General features: G+C 40.6%; 1 pseudogene; it reads right to left on the bottom strand.

Moving 5' to 3' along the window:
• Positions 1–2,437: 2,437 nt before the first annotated feature.
• Positions 2,438–8,465, bottom strand: LOC114629836 (annotated as a pseudogene).
• Positions 8,466–17,906: the final 9,441 nt, after the last annotated feature.

The following is a 17,906-nucleotide window of genomic DNA, read 5'->3' as shown; positions in this document are numbered from 1 at the left end:
CCTGGTTGATACAGAAGATAGAACGTAGAACCCTGGGAATGCTTGCTAGTCATATACTATCATTGAGCTACATCCAGCCTTAAACTTACCATATTGATTCAAAGTTAGAGTTCACCAAATATTTTCTCCAAAGAACCAAATAATAATATATTTGCCATTTTTAAAAGCAACACTTTGAAAAGAAATGAAGCTACTTTTAACTTTTATGCTGTATAAGAGGCAGGATCTGTCTCATGGGGTGCAGTGTGGGCACCCCTGAGCTTATGTCCATTTGATTCTGTTTGATTTCTTGCAAATTTACTGATATAACTTCTGCCATATTGAAACCACTTTACCACATATCTTTTGCTATTTTTACAATTGAAATGGAATCCTAGAAGTGGGCTTTATCAAAGGGCAAATGAACATTAATTTTGCTTGGTAGTATCAATTTTTTCTTAAGCCTTTGTTTCATTTTGTACTAGCAATATAGGAGAATGCTTATTTCCTATAATCTTGCCAAACTTGTAGCTTATTGGTCTTTTAGACTCTTCTGATTCTGAGTGAGTAGTAAGTATAGTCCTGTTTTGTATGTCTCTTCTCTTGGGGATAAGAGCCATTTACACTTCTTTTTTGCAAACTATCTCCTTCTATTCCTTGACTAGTTTTTCTAAATTATTGATTTATTTCTTTTTGTTATAAAAATATTAATTTATTATCAATACAAATACTAAATGTTTTTCTCTGGGTGGTCATTTTATTTTGAATTACAGAGGTTTTTAAGTCAGGTAGTTTTTAGTTTTAAATTTAAATCAGACTTATCAAATCCTTTTTTCATTACACATATATTTTTTGAAGACAGTGTCTTACTATGTAACTCTAGCTAGTCACATCTTAAATTCACTGAGATCCACTTCTCTGTCTCCTGAGCACAGGAATTTATAGTGTTTACCACCATACCCAACAACTAGATTTTTGAATCAGGAGTGTTTCCCACTCTCAGGTTTAGAGGTAGGCACCTTTAGTCTTCCAATACTGATTGGATATCTGACCTATTTAGAGTTTATAGAGGAGAAATGATCCAATTTTGTTCCTTTTTTCTATGATACTAACTATTCCCCAAACAGTTATTAAAACATCCATCTTTTCTCAACTCATTTAGATGCTGAATTTGAATTAAACAATCACATTAATTTTAATTATTAAATGTTAATTGTTCTTGTATAGTTAGATATGCTTTCACATTTTGTATTTGATTTGTCTTTGTCTAGTCTGATGCCATTGCACATTTATAGTGCTGAGCCCATTTACACTTACTGATAGGAAGAAGAGGATTGACTCTGAATATTCTCTTGTTTATGTGCCATTGTATGTATGTGTGCACATATTCTTGTTTGGGTGTGCATGCAATATTTCACTATTTGTTTTATTTTCTCTTACCTTTCTCTTTTCTATCTATCATCTATCTATCTATCTATCTATCTATCTATCTATCTATCTATCTATTCACCCATCCATTTGTCTATACTTTTTTTTCTTTTTTGTCTTTTTCTTTTAGTTGTTCAAGACAGGGTTTCTCCATGTAGCCCTGGCTGTCCTCGAACTCACTCTGTAGACCAGACTGGCCTTGAACTCACATGCATCTGCCTACCTGTGCCTCTGGAGTGTGGAGATTAAAGGTGTGAGCCACCGCTACACACACACACACACACACACACACACACACACACGTATCACATCTTTTACACTATACATATATATATGTGTGTGTGTGTGTGTGTGTGTGTGTATAATCATTGACGAAAATCTGGATTTTCAGTCTAATGGTTTCATTTATGTAATTCATTTAATGTCTCTGGTTTTGGAAGGGGCTAATGCTTCTCTACAAAGAGCAAGATAGAGACTGGTTAGTAATTCTACTTCCACCCCAAACATCTAACATATTCATAAGATGTATTGCTGAAGCATCTTGTTTTCTTCCTGTGAATACCCATGATGCAATCATTAGCCGAATGTTCTTCCAATAGGGCAGCATGTTTCCTGTCTTTACGCTTTATCTCTTCTCTTTTCCGAAGGGCCCATAGAACTCTTATCAATGGGGAAATGAGACCAAATTAAAGATTTTTTTCTGTTTTTATTTCCAAAATTACAATATAATTATATCATTTTTCTTTTCCTCCATCCAACCCTTTTCATGCAATCCTGCCTCTGCCCTCTGCTTCTTATTTTTTTTTTTTAACTTTAGTCTTTTTATTTACAGTCCAGTCTTTATTCCCCTCCAGGTCATCCCTCTGACAGTTCCTCATTCCATTCTTCTTCCCCCTGATTCAAGAGGATGTCCCCACACCCCACAAGAGGATGTCTTAAGTGTCTCAAGGGTTAGGTGCATCTCCTCTCACTGAGGCCAGACCACCCAGTCCTCTGCTGTATATGTCAGATGTAGTTTTAAGAGGCCCCTCTACTGCTTCCTCTGCTTCTTGCCTTCACGTTCATGTTCCTTGGAGTGACTGCTATCAGAGCATCTTTTAGAGCCATGGTGCACTTTGCTTCTTCCAAAAACTTGTCCAAACCAAAAGGATCTTCCTCAAACTGAACTAGTCCTTCTCGGCCCCTCTGTCTATGGTCTGTACCAGAAAACTCCTTATCAGGAACAAATCTGTTGGTCTTTATCTTGGTTTCGAGGTCATCACCATACATGTCCTTGTCCAGATTTTTACTGGGCTTGTAGATACTCTGAGCCATATCTTTGTCACCCCTCCAGGCCTGTTCATAAACATTGTAAACTTCATCTTCTCTGCCTGCAAATCCACTGTCTATACCCTTGGATTGGTTGAAGAGCCTTTGGTCATACTGAATTTCATTGGAAGTTCGAGGATTGGGCACACAAGAGCAATGACTTCACTGATATGTTGATTTTCATTTCTCTGTAGTTTTGACCTCTTATCAGGAGCTGCCCTGGAAAGGTTCCAGTCGTGCTGCCTCTCTTTGCGCCTGTCATGACGGATTTCATTGTGGAGAGCCTTATAGTGCCGCGCCTTAAGATGGCGCTGGTCTCTGCCTTCCGCCACCTGTTGGTGAGTGCTCTTAGGAGTAAGCAAGTCCTTATTTGGCTGTGGCTAGTGATCTGGCTTGCTTCTGTGTATGTGGGCCTATCTGCTGTTGCCACGTGGCAGATGAGGGTAGGCTATTCCTAGAGTACTTAAGCCTGGGAGAGGCTTCCCCCGGGTCGTCAGTTAGAAGCTTATTCAAGGTCCTGAATAAACTGCTTGGAGAAGAGCTCGTGTGTCGAGTTTTCCTTGCGGGACAAGGGTGAACGTGTCATTTCATCTCTTTCACAGGCCTCTCCATCCTCTTTTTCCACAAGGGTTTTGATCCCAGCTCTCCTTTCTCTGGTTTCCTGGGCCATTTCTCTAAGTTTCTCTTCATGATTCTCCTTTTCTTTTTGAGCCATCTTTCTTTCTAGTTGGGCTCGCATTTCCACCACTTCTCGAGCCTTCTGTTCAGCAATGTCAAGCACTTCAGCCAGTTTGGCAAATTTTTCATTTATTTGGACTGTCTGAAGTCCTCTCCCTTCAGCAGCCTCCCGTTTATCCAGTGGAACTGTATAACCCTTTGAGTTCTTCCACTTGGATATACATGGCGGGATCTTCCACTTTTTTTTTTCTTCTACACTAATCTTCCGAGGAGGAGAGTGCATTGCAGGTACAGGGGGAGAGGGGGGCCCCCGGAGAATTTTCTTATTAACCCTGAATTTTGGAGGCCCCATTGGATCCTTCTGCCTTTCAACAATCCAAATAACTCTCTATTTAGCTCCCGAATTAAATGTTTTTCCTTGCTGAGATGGCATGTACTGGACATACTGAGCAGGAGGCAGTTTCTCAGCTGCATGAACAGGCTTGGCACCAGCAATCTTCTTTGCTATGCTCATCTTTAAGGCTGCTCTTGTCCTTTCTGTAATTTCTTTAATTGTCTCCTCATCAGGCCTTTGCAGTTCTGGGTCATCTGGATTCATAACCTCCTTTGGAACAAGGTCAGTATTTTTGTTATAAATGACCTTGTCTTTGGAATGTCCTTGTCGAGCAATTGTGTCATATATAAATTTCCCTTCCTGATCCAAATGAATGGGCAGAGCATTGGACACTTTTTTCTGTCACCCCATATCCAGATGATACTGGGCCACATAGATTTCAGGGAAAGCACCTCCATCTCCAAAATCCTCCGGCAACTGTGGAATCCAGCCTTTCCTGTATCCATGTGAGGGAGGCTCCCTTTGAGACAAATCCAGAGAGATCTGAAGTGATCTCTGAGATCTTGCCCTTTCTTCAGCTTCAAGTTGGTCCTGAGATAGCTGAGTAGGCACAGGTAAAAAGCTGAGCGTGCTCTACTTCTGCATCTACAAGAGCAAATCATAGCTTCCGGAGGACAAGTCTTTCTCACAATGAGGAACACAATGGAATAAATGCTCAGCGTACAGATGCCCTGACTGAACAACCCTCTAGGCTTTGCAGTTCTCTGAGCTGAAATTGTGGCAGCCACCGGATTGTAGTTGAAATAAACCAACAAAGGTCAGCTGTGAATCGAAGTCCAAGAATCGAGTTGTTTCTTAGTCCCAAGAGGCTAGTTCTAGAAGGAGTTTCCAACAGATTTGCTAGCAAGTGGATGCAAGCACTCAAAGAAGACTGCCCTCTGCTTCTTATTAAATCCCTGGCCTCTATTTCTTTATGATATATATATATATATATATATATATATTCTGCTCTGTTCACTTATATGTATATTATTTAATGATGACCACTTAACATTTGATAACCAACTTGGGGGCTCACCCCTTGGAAGACTATTTCTCCCACTCAGCATTCCTTGTTGCCTGTAGTTCTTTGTCCAGGGTTGAGGCCCCATGAGATTTCCCCTTCCATGTTGGTGCCACTGTTGACATCATCCTTATTCTCTCAGGCCTTGTTAAGGCAGCCATATTGGTGAAATTTCATGGGTATACCTTCTCTGACATCTCTGCCAACATAGTTTTGCTGAAGATATCAGTTGTTTTTGTCCCATCTTCCCAGGAATTTATGTTTTTTTGTAGCAGTTTTCTTTCTGTCCTTTCCAGGCATTGAATGAATAAGCATACAAATTGTGTAAGGAGATCAGGAAGGACAGTTGGCCATAGAGTTCAGGAAGTCAGACACACTCACTCATATTTGGCCTCTTCTCCATACCCATACAAGCAACACATTGCATAGCCAAAGGCTCGTTCCCTGGGAGGAACAATGCTATGACCTAGTTGTATAGGTTATTGCGGCTTATATATTATAATATGTTAGCCTGAGTTGAGGTTTTAAAATATACTTCATCTTTATTCTTTTGGAAAATGTTTTTAGTGGAAACAGAATTGTATCATTTGCCTCTGCCTTTCTCCCTCCAGCTGTCCCAGATACCCTCCCTTGGATTTCTCCTAGAGATGGATGTACAGACAAGATTGGAACATTAGCATTATTAGTAGCCATGTTAACATGGAAGGGGGGAAATTTTGCAGGGTTTCATGTCTAGACAAAGAGACAAAGTTTTGACAACGCGAAGAGAAGAATTTTAGTCAGCTGCGTTTAAAATGAATACCAGATGATGAATTTTCACCTATAAGACAAGTAAACCTTTTTTTTTTCTATGAGTTGGATTTGGACAGTATTTCCTCAGAACAAAACAGGTATTAATACAGGTGACATATTGCTCAGGGCCTTGATGATTTTTGGATGAGATAAAATTAAATGGAATATTTTAGTGGTTTTAATTTTTTACGGGTTCACTAAATGAAATCAAGGCTGATACATTCTCAGTGTTCTCTCTTCTCCTTTGTATAGACTGTTACCTGAAGGAGGAGGAGGAGGAGGAGGGGGAGAAGGAGGAGGAGGAGGAAGAGGAAGGAGGAGGAAGAGGAAGGAGGAGGAGGAGGAGGAAGAGGAGGAGGAGGAGGAGGAAGAGGAGGAGGAGGAGGAGGGAGACAGACAGAATGAATATGATAGAAAATGAAATATGGATGAGGAAACAAGCTCTCGCTACTCGAGACCTTTCCCCCTGTTGAGAATTCTGAACATTTGCTTGAAAAGATTTCTTGGGCCAAAGCTGATTTTAGATTTGGCCTTTTGAGATTCATCCTGTTGCTGCCAGCACTGGTAATAGGAAATGCCAGTTCTGCAAGAGGAGCAAAGGTGAAGTAATGTTAACAACTGAAGTAAAAAAAAAACTTAGGATGCATCTATCCAGACATTGTGAAGTGTGAGAATCCTCAGTTCATCTTCATTTTTTTGGCTGCTAAAGATGATGATGATGATGATTGTACTGAGCAAGTTTCTATCACGTGCCATCCCAGTCTGACTTTTTTGGTCCTTTGTTGGTTTAAAAATGAAAGGAAATCTAGAGCAAAAGAAAGGTGCGAAGAGTGACCGTTTACAAAATTCTGAGTGTAATTCCCCCTCATAGTACTGGAAGATGCAAATGAAGGGCTCAAATTATTTTAGCATCACATGAATTAATTAATCAATCATATTTGTTTCTAGAGTGTAGTTCATCAATGACAGATGTCTCAGACCAGGTTCATGAGTTCCACCCAAGCTAGGTCTGTCCTTGTGTTCCTTGCTATGCAGCTCAGCTGCTGTTCTCCTTCTTAGGTCCAGCATGGAGAATAGACATCACATCAAAGCCTTGTTCTGAGAAACAATGAGAATCTGTATGAGTTTTGGTGGGAGTCACACCCTGCTTGATTATTGATGTCTGCTGTGGCTGTAAAATACTGGTGAACGGTGTATCTGCTATGGATTCTGCACAATGCTTGGGACATATTCTCCTTGATTCTTTTTTTGTCACATATAACCAAGCTAACAGAGAAGACAGCTATGATGTACAAATCTTCAGAATTCTCCACAATAACATCAAATAATAAAAGAGAAAAAGGGAGTGAATTAATTAACAGCACAGAGATTTGCATGAGGGAAATCCCATCCAGTAGTGGGCTTTGGATGCCATCCAAATTGATACAGATTTCAGAGATTTATTAGATCTGAAAGTTTCATGGTGGCCCTGAGTTCAATGTTGATTAATGAGGCTCAAAAAGCCAAGTACTTCTTCCTGTAAACTTTTCATATCAACCACATCTACTCCCTGAAATCTGGATAGTTTTTAACCATGTTTACCTTAAATCATTCTATTGCTTTATTTAAAAGTTTGGCTCTGTATGAAGACAACTTTTCTGAGAAGAACATTTATGTAGTTACAGGAATTGGGTTTGTTAATAATAGTTTCCATTTCTGGGCTAAATGTTTTACATACATTATCTTGCTGAATACCGTAAAAATTTTCTGAGATCAGAGTTTTTACTCTCACTTACTGCAGAAGCAATGGACTCTCAGGAAGGTTATGTAAGCACCCTGCTGGTATGTGTTTAATATATAAAATTTCCACTAGTACTGACTGCCAAATTTAGGCTCTCGGTCATATGCTACACCATTTTATTTCCTCATTTTCTTATTTGTTCTTTGCAGTGCACTTTAAGGAATTGAGAAAAGTACAGTTGTTGTCTTGCTCTAGTCACTGACATGGATGGATCACAAAAAAATACTTGGAAAATAATCCCCCTTCTTATAATCTTTCTCCCTCCTTCCCTCCTTCCCTCCTTCCCTCCTTCCCTCCTTCCCTCCTTCCCTCCTTCCCTCCCTCCTTCCCTCCCTTCCTCTATCCATGTGTAGAGAGGGAAAGGGAGGGAGAGAGAGAGGAAGGGGGAGGGGAAGAGAGGAAGAGAGAGGGGGAAAAGAAGAGAGGGAAGGGTAGAGGGAGGAGAGGGGAGGGGAGGGGGAGGGAGAGAGAGACCTTATGAGAGGAGCGGGTAGAGAAGGCTGGTGTGGTTAGAGCAGAGGCAAGGCACTATGCTGGAGGGAAAGGCAGGAGCGAGACACTGTATTCCCAGACTATGTTCAGGGCTTTGGCCTTCAACCCTATAACAATGGTTGGTACAGAAGAGTTTTAAGTAGGTGAACAGCATGAACAAACTCAAACTCTCAACTGATCATCTGAGTATCAATGGGAAACAGAGCAGAGCATAACATTAAAAGGTTGTTCAGATTTGTGGCAGTTGCAGTGGAATCTATATCCCTAATACAATGATTGATTCTCAAGAGGATGAATTAATAGCAGTATTAGAATTCTGGGCTGGTATCCCTGAGGTAAAGGAACTTTGTTATCTGACCTGTGGGATAAATCTACTATACAGTTAAGTAAACAAGTTAACAATTCTTTTGGAAACAACTGGACTGCCATTTACTGACACGCTGGCTGCTACAATCACTGCTGTGTGTTTGCAGCCAACACTTGATCTGCCTCTTTTTCTCCCTTCACGTCAACTAATCTTAATTTACTAATTTTCAGTTTTACCCTGCATCATGAGTCCTGACTAGTCTATGAGTAATTCTGTTGTTTCCCAGGTAGTTGACGGAATACATGTTGACATCTTCTAGTCAATGATGAAGGGGATCGAGGAGTATGGGACTTTTCTCCTGAAGGCAGTTTCTGTCTCATACAAGAACTCTCTAGGAAGTAATGCTAGATATGAAGCCAAGACCTAGCAGAGTCTGTGGGTGGTGCATCTGAGAGATTGGGAGGAATTTTGGACCTGATTTTAACAGCACCGTTAAGCTATCAGTCAACCAAATCAACCATTTTCAGATCTCACTGTCTCCGACTTCTTGTTACATGGGATGATCAAACCCTTAGTATGAACTTCGGTATCTTTCATTCATAAGCAAAAGTTTTGAAACTAAATAAGCCAGGTGCTCAGGCTTGGAAAAGGTGATTGCTGCTTGTGAATCACTTTTTGTATTTATAATATGGATGATAGTTATATTTGTGGCATTGAAACACTGTTGTTAGGTTTATATCATATAATATAGCTTGTGTGCTTAGTTTATTACCTAAAATGAATTCTTTCAGTCTGCTGTTGCTATGGAGATGGTTTTAGTCCTTTCTTATATTGGAGTCAGTTACAATGGACTCCAATTACATATGGCCCCACGTCTACAGGACATTCACCAGCTAAGTGTTTGGAAATAAATTGACTGCTACTTTTCTATACCTAGATTTATCTTAAGTTTTAGAGTTTTATCTGAATGTATGCCTGGGACTGCCTGAAATCAATCAATCAATCAATCAATCTCTCTCTCTCTCTCTCTCTCTCTCTCTCTCTCTCTCCCCCCCACTCTCTTGGCGTCTTCCTCCACCTTTATATTGACAATACAATTTAATAAAATTAATTAGATTGGTTTTGCTGATGATTCAACCTGGGTGATCCCAGAGCTAGACCCTTCCCTTGGATGCAATCTCCCTGTCTTTGAGAAGGACTTCCACATGACTGACACTGTGTAGGACTCGTCTTGGTAACTCTTACTCACTAGCGCTGTCACAGAGTCAAGCACCTTGATGTTTCTGGAATATGCAGATCAACAGCTCAGTTTTTTTTTCTTCAAATTCTAATATGATGTTTGGATCAATGTCAATGGTTTCGAAGTTGTGACTTCCAAGATAAATTTGTGTAATTTAAAACCCCCAATTATTTATTACTTTGGAATACTAAGCCTGAGAGTAATCAGTCTCTCTCTCTCTCTCTCTCTCTCTCTCTCTCTCTCTCTCCCTCTCTCTCTCTCTCTCTCTGTTTCTCTCTCTCTTTCCTTCCTTCCTTCTTTCCAGGATGGATGCCTACAGGAAGAAAGTTTACATTTGAGTGTAACATGTAGTATCAGGGACTGATGGGATATTACTATCTCCATGTAGCAGATGCAGACCTAGAATCAGATACAATAACACATCTAAGTTAGTAGTTGGCAACTAGTAGAGGTAGACTTTGAAATGAGGCTTGCTTCACTACCAACCCATTTTCTGACAAAACAGTACTATGTAGCAAAGAGCTGTGGTCAAAAGCTTGACCTTCACTTGGTATTAGATGTTAGGTGAGTTTGTCCAAAGTGGTCCTATCACTTACTGAGGTACAGTTCTCAGCATGTTGATGATCTCTGGGCTTAACTGTCCTCTCATGTGTGACATGAATAATATTAGTACCAGCATTAAAGACTTATGGTGGGGGATGGAACACCTAGGGGCTTCCTGGGATATTGTAGCTACTAAATGTGAGTCTTAATTTTTCTTTTTTTTTTTTAGTTTTTTGAGACAGGGTTTCTCTGTGTAGCCCTGGCTGTCCTGGAACTCACTCTGTAGACCAGGCTGGCCTCAAACTCAGAAATCCGCCTGCCTCTGCCTCCCAAGTGCTGGGATTAAAGGAGTGTGCCACCACCGCCCGATGTGTCTTAATTTTTAAAACATTGATTTATTTATTTTAAGTATGTGAGTAGACTTTTACTGTCTTCAGACACACCAGAGGAGGGCATCGTATCCCATTACGGATGGTTGTGAACCACCGTGTGGTTGCTGGGAATTGAACCCAGGACCTCTAGAAGAGCAGTCAGTGCTCTTAACCACTGAGCCATCTCTCCAGCTCTAATTGTGCATAAAATAGCATAACATGTGCTTTTCTATTAGGTCTATATGTCTGGGTTGCTGCATTTCCACTTGGAAGTGATGCTATTGGATCTATTGTCATGGAAACACAAGTACTTCTAGATGAATTGCTTTACCATAAAGCCCAAGCATTTCAGGCTAAGATTGGAGAGTAGGTCTTTTAGGGGAGAGAAGAATGTAGACACTTAATTTAATGTATATATTTTCTTGTTTAAAGATTATAAAAACATTTTATTTTCTTTATGAATTGACTTTCCTACACTTAAGTCATCACACTGCATTCGTGTTCCCCTCTCACATGGCTCTCCCCTGTCGGCCCTCTTCTTCTTTTGCTGGCCACCAAAACTGTTCCGCATTTCTGTTTTGGGGACACTGTATGTTTCGTTACTCTCTCTTGTTACCCCCTATTCTCCTTCAGAAGGTTCCAAGTCCACAACTTTCATAATCTCACTTATGGAGTCTTTGAAACTACAATATCTGTGTGTTCTCTACCATATCAAGCACAGAAAGAGACATTTCTAAAGATGCACCAGGGAAAATATCACTGAAGATGTTAAGTAAAAAGTCAACATTTCTACAAGACTTCTTAGATAGTTCAAGGATTAGCTGTGCATTTCTAGGGCTTAACTTTTCATATCAAATCTTAAACATTTAAATAAAATTTCAAGTAAAAGACCAAATAACATGTGCTTGTGTGTGCACGCAGGCACATGTGCTCTGGCACGGGCACACCCACACATGTACACACATGCATACAATTTCTCATCCCTTTTTCTTCTTTTATCTATTAGCACAGCCTATCTTTTCTGATTTATTTTAATGCCCTCATCTTTTGTCTCTATGATTAAAGTGTTTTACTATTTTCAGTTGGTCATGTGTAAGCAATTCTGTAATGACTGCATTGGTCTTGAATCTGTGCTATTAATAAACCTCCAAACTTCCAAATTTCATCAGAAAGTAAACAATATGCATAGAACACTCCACATGAATTCCCTTCTCTGCCCGACAAGCAGGGACCAGAGAAATGCTTGTCTCTGCACGCTACATAAGACTCATAAATTGCTTCATAGGATGAGGAAAAATTTCATAAACACACACAATTAATAACCATGTTCCCAGGGGGTTATGAAGGCCCTCACACTTCCACAGAGCTGAGAAAAAGTACTGTCCTTCCTTTGTCCTTTGGAATTCTGTCTTGGGCCCCACTGGGCAGTAGCATGGGTTCAGAGTCAGATAAAAATGTAAACTCTTAAGGTTTCGCTTTGTGTGTATATGCACGTTAATGTTTTTCATGCTTGAAATTGATTCCTTATTTTTCTTCCAAGGACTAGTCCAACTTTCCTTTATAGAATATGTTCTGTCCCACTATCAGCACACATGGTTGGGTTGAGTTGATTTATCAGCTTGCTTCAGAAATCTGACTTATAGGAACCTGACTTATCAGAAAATTCCATCCATGTGATTGGTCCAGCCATTATGGTACAATTCTGTGCCTCCTGTTGGAACTGCTGGGAAAGGACCGTTTTTGTATGGATACCTGCAGTTTAGGAGATGACAAAAGGGAACTTGCCTGTTTGGAAAAGACTGGACAAGTTATTAGAGATGAAGGAGGCAGCTGGGAAGACGTCATTGGAGCATTCTGATCTAGTGCTTGGTGTCTCTGTGCCCCAACTTTTCACTAATATGCAGTAATAAAGAGTTCAATTTTTTTTAAATACATTTTTATTTTTAATTGGTTAAGTTTGTTTTTGTGATTTGTAACAAAAGACCTTCACTAGTTAATTAAACTGAGGTACAAAACACATCGGAATCCTTGTATGAATAAGAGGCACCTAAGATGGACAGAGTAGGAACTTGAATTGACATTGAAGGATGAATGACATTTTACAAGGGAAGTAAGGTGGGAAAAGGCATGCCAGGGAGGAACAGCGCCATGTGAAAACAGGGATGATGCCAGGGAGGAACAATGCCATGTGAGAATGGGGTGGCGAGGGATTTAGTCAGATATCAGGTTGTTCTGGGAAGTGGTGAGAAGGGACTCGAGAGATGGGCTGGAACACAAATGTGTTGGGATTTATGCACCACACTATGGAGCCACCAAGGGCTGATATGATGGGTCATGGATGTTAGATTGCTAATGATGGAGAAGAATAAGACATATTTTGCTGCAGATGAGGTGAGTAAGAAAGTGGACTTGCAGGCTGCAGCAAAGACACATGCGAGCAGAAGAAGGTTAGCAGTGTTGTTTGAAAACATTAACTCCTTTTTTTTTTGCTCTTGCATCTAAGGCAGGTGTTGCTGGCTGGCTGGTGGCTCTTCTTCCCATTTTAGCATTCTCAATATGTTCTGCAGAGCCAGTGTGATTGTTTGTTAACATTGCCACTCTGAAACTCATCTGCCCTTCCAGGCTATTCAGTAAGCAGTCAACGTGTATGGATGGTGGAACCAGGGTTGGCTCTTGCTTTAGAATTATGGGATACACGTGGGACTCAATCTCTTTAAAACAATGAGTGTGCGTGCATGCGTGCTTGTGTGTGTGTATGTGTGTGTGTGTATGGTGGGGGATTCTGTGACTGAGACCTCAGGAACCTAAGAGAGGCTAACTTTTCTTCTCTCAATGCAAACAACTTTGACCTGGTAGCCAGAACAAAGCCGATTAGACTCTGAGGCTGGCATGCTAAGCTCTGTGTAAAGGAATGTGAAGCATGTTGGATTTCTTTGAGGTCACAGCCTTAAATCTGAGCCATAGTTGCAAGCACCACTGTCGGACAGCTCCTTGGTGGGCTGCTGTGAAGTGAATTATGGATCTCAGGGCCATTTCCAATAGCATAGAGTTATTGCTGGAGACGGGGTGCTGTGAATAATGGAGACAGGGCTGCTTCATCCTCCTCTCACAGGCTTTCCTGCAGCCACTGGGGGACACTGGGTTAAAGGCTACAATGAGGGTTTTCTTTGCAGGAGGATGCCTGATGCTGGCAGTAGAGTTCTGAATTCTTCTACCAGCTCAGAGATACAGTTTTAAAGAGCAGAAGTTAGAATGGCTTTGTAGTTAAAAAATGACTACCTCCTCTCCCCTAGCAGAGAGATGCTGTCTCCTCCAGATCTGTCAGTTGAAAGAGTCTTTAGAGTAGCAACCAATTTACATTCCAGTTAAGCGAAATTCCTCATTAAGACTACTTGGAAGGGATCCCGTTTGACATTTCTAAAAGTCCCCTCAGTCCTTTCTCAGTGCCATCTTGTTTTTGCTCAAGTGAGAAGGACTACCCACAGTTATTTTGAGAGAACTCAGTGTTTTATGGTGAAGCTTTAGCGGCTCTAAAATAGAGGACTACTTGGGTTTTTCAAATTTCAAAGGCCTATTAGTATCTGCATTTTCAGAAAACGTTAAATGAAAAGCATGATAAAATAGCCACCTCTTAAGCAACAACCATTGGCAATAATTTACATTACTCCACCACAAGGGCAGCTTAGACTGATTCCCTTATCTACACAGGAAGTGAGAGTCTAACAGAGTAGCTGGCCTGGGCTTTGGCAAAGCCTGATTCCATCCCTTGTCAGTCTGATTGTTCAGACAACATTGTTTTTACTCTACCCTGAGATGCCATGGTATAGACAGTGGTTTGGTCTGAGACAGATGTCCCCAACATACATAGAGTAGGGCTACTTGTATGTCCCTGTCAATAATGGATGCCAGGCCCTCAGCTGGGTAGCTAAGCAATTTTCTCAATTCTTAGAACAAACCATGTGTTGGGTCCTATTTCTTTCTTTCCCCATTTATAGAAAAGAAAATTGAGATTCCAGTTACCTCACTCAAAAATTTCTAGATGATAAGGAGAGGTGGGGTTAGGATTCAGCTTTCCTCTGCTGCGATGCACACACACTTGATCACAAGAGGGGTACATATTAATAGAAACCAACAGAGGCACATGAAACTGTCTTAGTGGACAGAAAAGAACATTAAAGAGCAAACCAATGCAAATTAAGCATTGTGACAATGATAAAGTAGCACAGGAACATGATTGGTATGATCCATGAAAGGCTGAGATTTCGAAGGAAGGGGGTGGTTTCTGTGTGTGTGCGGTAAATACTGTGCTGGGGGCAGAGTCTTGAAGAGCCAAATTCCAGGGAAGTCCTGAAAGAGAATATGACTTTTCCTTGCCTTATTCTTTCTTGCTGCATTTTGCTTTTAAAATCATTCTGAGACACCCACAGCCCATTTATGTCTCTCTTCCTATATGAAGCTTTCCTATGAATTCTAACAGCCCTACTCTCTGTACCACAAACGAGACTTCTCATCATACTGTCCAGCCATGGCTATTATTGTTTCTCTTCAGTGGGGACCAGGGATAGCAAATGCATTTCAAATCAGATACGAACTCTGAAAGATTGAGAGCAGCTATTGAACTGCTGATTCCTAAGAGTTCTGAGACTTCATATGAAATCAGTAGGAAAGGTCACTATGATCAATTAGTGATGTCTGTCATGGGGCATGTTGGTGTAGAGGAGGCCTTTGTACCACCCTTTATTCCTGATTTCTGCAAACACATAGCTGCCCTTTGAGAAAATGATCCCTGGTTTCTTCAGCCACAGTCCCTCAGTATGCGACTTATTTATAGATCTTCTGGTTCTGTTTCTCGTCTCCCCTGGAGACTGAATCTGTAATTCCAAGAGGATCAGAAACCATTGTATTAAATTTCACTGTAGATTATAGGAACAGAGTCTGCCCTTCAGGTTTGAAGACAAAATAGCTGCTTTCCAAACAGCAACTGTCCCTTTCTTTCTTCCTATACTGTAACCCAGAAAATGTTAAACATGGCATCTAAGAATGTGGCATGAAAATCAGGGATGGGAGTGGATCAGAAACATAACACCTTTAAGCTGAGATCAACTTCCACGTCAGCACTTGTGAGATCAATTTTTCTATTATGTTAATCCAGTCACACTCAACTATTCCCTTTCTTTGATATGACAGTATCTGGTTTTCTTTTCGACTCTCTTATTGTCAGAAGCAGACGGCCAACTGGTAAGAATAGCAGGTCCATGGCTCTTCTTTCTTGGGATGTTGTTAGTACCACACAGGGTAAAGAGCAATAGCTGTCAGGCTTCACACACAGTAGGATGATATGGACAAGGGCCTTGGCTCCAGAGGCATCACAGTAGATCTGGGGGAAACATGATTGGTAAGCAGAGTTTACTGCCTTGACAAAGCTGTGAGGTCAGCATTGTCACGATGCTCTGTCTGTCTATCTCTCTCCTGTAGCCAATGGCACCTGTTCCCTTCCCTGCTCTAGAATGTTCATGGCCTTCAAGGATATATATTCTTTCTTTTAAGAACAGTATTAAGTGCGTCTTAATTACTTCTTTCTTTCTAGCTTGCATTCTGGCTCATGTTCCCTCAGAGTCTTCATTCTCACCTTCATTATATTCCAGCTAGAACAGGTTGCTAATCAACTTGTGGGTCATGACCCATTGGCAAACCTCTAACTCCAAAATTATTTACATTACAATTTATAACAGTAGCAAAATTACAGTTATGAAGTTGCAACAAAAGTAATTTTATGATAGAGATTTCATAACAAGATGAAGAACCATATTAAGTGTCAGCATTAGGAAGGTTGAGAACCACAAGTCTAGAATAAGACAGCCAATGTATTCCCCACTTCTTAGTTTTCTGCTACTGTGATAAAAACACCATGAACAAAAGCAATTTACGAAAGAGAGTTTATTTTGGTTTACGGCTCCAGAGAGATAAGTGTCCATTATGTCTGGAGAACACAGAAGCAAATGGTAGGCATGGTGGCCAGAGCAAGAGGCTGAGAGGTCATGCCATTCACCACAAGAACAAGACAGAAAAAGGGAATTGAAGTAGGCTGAGAGTTTATATTGCCAAATCCCATACTAGTGACACACCAGTCCTCACCTACTAAGTTTCACCAAACAGCATCACCAACTTAGAACCAACTACTCGACTATAGAAGCCTATGGGGAACATTTCTCATTTAAACTACCAGATTTTTTTCTACCACACTTAATTTTGTAGGGGTGCTGATTGGGGAGACAGGGGAATACTAAATATTCCTGGAAGTTGGGATTCTTCTGTTCAATCTCTTGAGTGCTGGAAATACAAGTGGGCACTACTAATAGTCCTGTATTTTTCCCGTCTAAGTAGTAACCACAATACTTTGATTCTGGTGGTTTGTATATTTTTTTTATAATGTCTTGGTTTGATTTCCCTGGATGACTTTCAAGCAGTATGACAGGACAGAGGAGAGGGTGCTTATGGTCATAGCAGTTTCCTGTGAATCACACAATGGTATAATCTTCTCAGCCATGGTCCAGCTGTACTTGTGTGTGAGCTTACATTTGCTGTGGCAGAGTCTCCATATGGATGAAATCACTTCTACTGGAATTGAGAGTAAAGTAAGGTGGGCCATTTAGTACTGTGTAGGGTTGGGTAAGACTTAGTGCAAACTAAAGACATCCAGTGTGATGTGCTGTGGTGGTGCGAATATGCTTGGCTCAGGGAGTGGCACAATTAGTAAGCATAGTCTTGTTGAAGTAGCTGTGGCATTGATGGAGGAAGTATGTCACTGTGGGGGTGAGGTCACAGACCTCCCTCCTCGCTGCTTGAGAGTTTTCTCCCATTTGCTTTTGGAACAAGACATAGAACTCTCAGCTCCTCCACCCTCATGCCTGTCTGGATTCTGCCATGCTTTCCGCCATGCTGATAATGAACTGAACCTCTGAACCTGCAAGTCAGCACTAACTAAATGTTGTTTTTTATGAGTTGTCTTGGTCATGGTGTTTCTTCTCAGCAATGGAAATCCTTACTAAGACATGTGCCAAGGGAGACTGTATTTTTCCTGAGACATAAGGCAGCCAGATGTTTTATATAAATCCGAAAGGCAAAGTTAAGTAAACAAATGCTAGACCTGAAAATCACTGTTTGAGAGTGTGTCATCCCACTTCTTGTTTCTGGTATGCAGCTTGATGCCAAGCATAGGGAACATACTCAAGCACTATTCACAATTTACAGAATAGGCCTTAAGTTTCTATTGTTTACTCTCCCATGCCCAGTACAAGGCAAGCGTGAACCACATAATCTTGTATCTTCTCTCCAAAGAGTAAATGTTTTAAAAAGTTATTTAAATAATTAATTTTTATTGTTTGGAAATTTTATACATTTATGTAGTGTGTTTTGATTGCTTCCATCCCTGCCTGTATTCCCTCAATCCTTTCCATTCTATCTACCTTTTTGGTCACCCAAAGTGCTTTTTTAAATAAGCCCCCTGATTTTTGTTAGTGTTGTCTTTATGTAAACATAGAGTATAGGAATATTTGGGTATAGGAATATCTCAGCCCTACTAAAATATTTT

Source organism: Grammomys surdaster, unplaced genomic scaffold (assembly GCF_004785775.1).
Source record: "Grammomys surdaster isolate TR1022 unplaced genomic scaffold, NIH_TR_1.0 317, whole genome shotgun sequence".
NCBI lineage: Eukaryota > Metazoa > Chordata > Mammalia > Rodentia > Muridae > Grammomys > Grammomys surdaster.
Note: the sequence above shows the minus strand (reverse complement) of the source record. Positions and strands in the feature narration are given on the sequence as shown.